Genomic DNA, 4,898 nt, shown 5'->3' with positions numbered 1-4,898 from the left:
TTCTGAGTGAGCAACAGTTTGTTCATTTTGGTTAAAACCCTGGCCCCTTTGCCGTTGAGAGGCATCTCTTATTTCATGCAATAACGCACTTACTTGGGCATGTAATATGTCTACGGTGTTACCCCCATCTATCTTCTAAGGATAACGCACTAAAATACTAAAATGCTGTTCATTGACAGTAGTTTGACATTCTGTTGCTACTTTTTTTTTTTTTTTTTTTTTTCAACAAAAAACGTACAACCAGAAAAAGATTTTGTATTTCCATAAGTGGAGTAAAACTATGGAATAATTTAAGTGTGGACATAAAAAATAGTAATAGAATTGACGAGTTTAAACATAAATATAAAGGTATGTGTCAATCAAGATATATGCAAGAACAGGCTCATCAAGTAAGGAACATTCAAACTTAACAAGAACAAGTTAAATACTTAACTATACCATCATATGTGGGGGCTGTAACCGCTATCAAATACAGTTATACAGTTATATACTTATCTATATAACCACATGTGTGTAGGGGCTGTAACCAGTGTCTGTTTATCTTTTCAGATGCGGTTAACCACGACTTCCTTATCTCTGGCTGCAGATGCGTCACGACTTCCTTATCTCCAGCAGCAGATGCAGGAGGGTGGGGGTACCCCTGGGGGCCACGTGGGGGCCATGTGGGACCAGGAACCGGAAGAACGAGGGACTAAGGGGAGGGGCCACCTGTCAAATTAATTCTGATGAGATGTGGTACCTTTACTGTGTGTCTCCTGGCAACAATGAAAATATTGTTACTTTTTAGCTTAAAAATTCCCATCAGTATGTCTTAAATCAGTTAAATAAGTGGATACGGTATGTGCAATCAGTGCGGTAATCTGTCTTGTATGTCACCTGTAGGCACAGCACTGGGCTCATGTGGAGCTGATTTTGTTCTCCCTGAGGTATGATCACATGAAGCTGATGAAAGGATGATGGCTTAACAGGGCATGGCAAGTAAAATCACTTAGTGCCCAGATGAAGTGGTGAGCAGCACTGGTTGGGATCTTTCAACTGTGACAATATCCACCTGGCTCAGTGGTCACAAAATGTCCTGACTGTATCCAAGCAAAAGAGGATTAGTCAGCCCAGCTAATTTCAGCCAGTCAGCACAAGGAGCACTCTTGCTTGTGCATGGCATAGTGTGTGTGCAGGAGAGGGAGGTTCAGGTTCATTTCAAGGCAGTGGACATTTGTTGTCAAGCAGTAGCATGTGCATGTGCTATGTTTTGTGCAGAGAAAAAAAATTGTGGCAGTCAAACTCAAGGCAACACTGACAGCATTGTACATTGTGCCTTCACCATCCTTACCACTTCCTCTGACTTCTGCTGTTTCCCTATGAAAAGGCAGCACTTCATTTATTTGGAAACAGGTTGTATAGGACTACAATCTGAAAATCAAATACTTTCCCCATTAAACTTATGGGTGTTTGCAGTGTAGTTGCATAGAAACATTTCAGGAGGCTGATTGAGTAGGCTATAAAATAGTAATTCGGTGGTTTAAAAAAGACAGCACAGTGGTAAGATTATACAGCTGTTAAACCTCTTTTCTTCCCCTCTCTGTGCGTTTTAATGAAGACAAATTGTCACCATTTTTTGTGATAAAATTTATAGACGGCTTTATGTTTGCCACATCATCACCGCCACAAAATCAACATAACTACAGTGTTATGACAGAAGCTGTGTGATATAACACATAGTCAAACTCTTGTTACGTACTGATATCACGAGACAGCTTTTGCCTCAACGACAAATGCCGTCACATTTTAATATCACAAGACCTTGTGGCACGAGATCCCAACATCCCTACTTATTACTACATCATGAAAAACATTCAGTCCGAATCTCACTCAAAGCACATCAAAGTGCCAAGATCACAGAATTTCCAGTGTTCATCTTCCTAACACCTTCCTGTCCAAAGTTATAGACATTTCATCCTCAAATACCTGACAAACTCAAATATAGTGAAAGATTTATCAAAATGCGGTTTGGTATATCTTTCACCATATTTTGCCAGTCCATGCTGGTTCCAATGAACCAGTTCCCATCTTCCAAAGACCTTCCTGTCACAACACAATTGATCCATTCTGAGGATGAAATGCTGCAGTAAAGGCCTTGTAAAACATCTCAGTGGAGGAAACTCAGAATTGGTGATGCCCATGGGTTCAAGACTTCAGGAAGTTATTTACTACAAAGGATTTGCATCCAAGTATAATTATATATTTTTTTATGTTTGTCCAATTACTTTTGAACATCTGAAAATGGGGGGATATTAATAAAAATGGCTCTAATTCCTGAACAGTTAATGCAATATTTTTGTAAAACCCCTTAAATTAAAGCTGGAAGTTTACACTTTTAAAACATATTGACTGCTTCATTTGAACTCCACTGTGGTTGTGTAAAGAGGCAAAATGAAAAAAATTGTGTCCTGTACTTTGCCTCTGTGAGCAAATCTCTGATTCAATTCCACTGAAGTATACTCAAAGTGATATAATGCCCGCTGTGCCACAAGGATGGCATACTGACACTCGATTCATCCAAAAAATAACCAAAACTGATTAGAAACTACAGTATTTGTTAGCTTTCGTTTCAAAGTATCTTTGCAGTATATTACCATTTTAAACTGAAAGTGTTCATATAACCTTCTCAGCACTGTGTATTCATTGGGCAGTTGCCTGAAAAGTGGTAAAAACAAATACATTCCTGTGCAGTTGTAACAGATGTGTGCATCTGCTGGTAGCTTGGTAGGAATGCTAGAGCTTACACAGCAGTACTTTAACCTACACACACAGGTATCCTGGGTGTTTTCCATTAGAGAGCATTGACTGAACATGAGAAATGGTCTCTTTGATCCTAGTGCATTCCCACCCATCATCTCTCTCCAGTTCATTCATAATAGTCACTTCAGATCCTAAACCTCCATAACACCTCAGGAATTAAGATAAAAATCCTGTATGCAGTGTAGACTGCTCATCCATGCAAATGGGTGCTGAAGGGAAACGGGATTCTCATATGTCACAAAAGTATAAGACTCCAATGCATAAATATGGAATCTTCTCTATTAATTTATGCACATAATTGCGATCCACACATTGTTATTATAAAGTTTTATCTCATCTTGTACAAGTATATATTGGAGATGATTGGTATATGTCATGTGACTGCCAAGTGACCATGAGAACTTTTAAAACACACACCAGTTAAAGACAAGCGAGTCTGAAGAAGCTGCAATTATGTGCGTAAATTAATAAAGAAGATTCCATATTTAGACATCCCTGGTGTGCTTTGGAGTCTTATCATTTTGCTCCATAACATCTCAGTTTGAGTCATGTGGTTTACACTACTGACAGAAAACTGCTCACACATCACTGTGTGAGCAGTAAAGAGTCACACTATACCTTGTCATCCAGCAGGATATCAAATCAAATCAAATCTAATTTAATCTAATTTTATTTGTATAGTGCCAAATCACAGCAAAAGTAATCTCAGGACACTTTACAAAGTAAGGTCTAGCCCTTACTGTTATCATTATTATTACAGAGGGAAAACCCAACAAATCCCCCTTGAGCAAGCACTTGTCTCCATACTTGTCCTTTTAGATCTCAGTGCTGCTTTTGACACCATTGATCACAGCATCTTACTGCAGAGACTTGAAAATGTTATTGGGATTAAAGGAACTGCACTAAGTTGGTTCAAATCTTATTTATCAGAAAGATTTCAATTTGTTCATGTTAATGACGAATGTTCCACACAAACTGAAGTTAGTCACGGCGTTCCACAGGGCTCTGTGTTAGGTCCAATTCTCTTCACTTTATACATGCTCCCTTTAGGCAATATTATCAGGAAGCACAACATAAATTTCCATTGCTATGCAGATGATACTCAGTTATATTTATCTATGAAGCCAAATGAATCAGATCAGCTGGTCAAACTTCAAGCATGTCTTAAAGACATAAAGGCCTGGATGACCTGCAACTTCTTACTTCTAAACTCTGACAAAACCGAAGTTATTGTGCTTGGGCCTGAAAACCTTAGAAATCTGCTGTCTAATCATATAGTTACTCTAGATGACATAGCCCTTGCCTCCAGTACTACTGTGAGGAACCTTGGAGTCATCGTTGATCAGAATATGTCCTTTAAATCACACATAAACCAAGTCTCTAGATCCGCCTTCTTTCACCTGTGCAATATTGCAAAAATCAGGAGCATCCTGTCTCAAAGTGATGCTGAAAAACTGGTCCATGCATTTGTTACCTCCAGGCTGGACTACTGTAACTCTTTACTATCAGGATGTCCCAATAATTCCCTAAAAAGCCTCCAGTTAATCCAAAATGCTGCAGCCAGAGTACTGACAGGAACTAGCAAGAGAGATCATATCTCTCCCATATTAGCTTCTCTCCACTGGCTCCCTGTAAAATTCAGAATAGAATTTAAAATCCTTCTCCTAACATACAAAGCCCTTAATGACAAGGCTCCATCGTATCTTAAAGACCTCGTAGAGCCTTATCATCCGAGCAGAGCACTTTGCTCTCAGAGTGCAGGTTTACTTGTGGTTCCTAGAGTCCACAGAAGCAGAATGGGAGGCAGAGCCTTTAGCTATCAAGCTCCTCTCCTATGGAACCAACTCCCAGTCTCAGTTCAGGAGGCGGACACCCTCTCTACCTTTAAGATTAGACTTAAGACGTTCCTTTTTGATAAAGCTTATAGTTAGGGCTGGATCAGGTGACCCTGAGCCCTCCCTTAGTTATGCTGCTATAGGCCTAGGCTGCTGGGGGCCCCATGATGCTCTGAGTTTCTCTCTCCTCCCCTCCTCCTCTCCTCTCCTCTCCTCTCTCTCCCTATGCTTCTATATGCCACCATTACACATTACTAACTTTGT

Source organism: Monopterus albus, unplaced genomic scaffold, assembly GCF_001952655.1.
Source record: "Monopterus albus unplaced genomic scaffold, M_albus_1.0 scaffold250.1, whole genome shotgun sequence".
Taxonomy (NCBI): Eukaryota; Metazoa; Chordata; class Actinopteri; order Synbranchiformes; family Synbranchidae; genus Monopterus; species Monopterus albus.
This window is presented reverse-complemented; position numbering follows the sequence as displayed.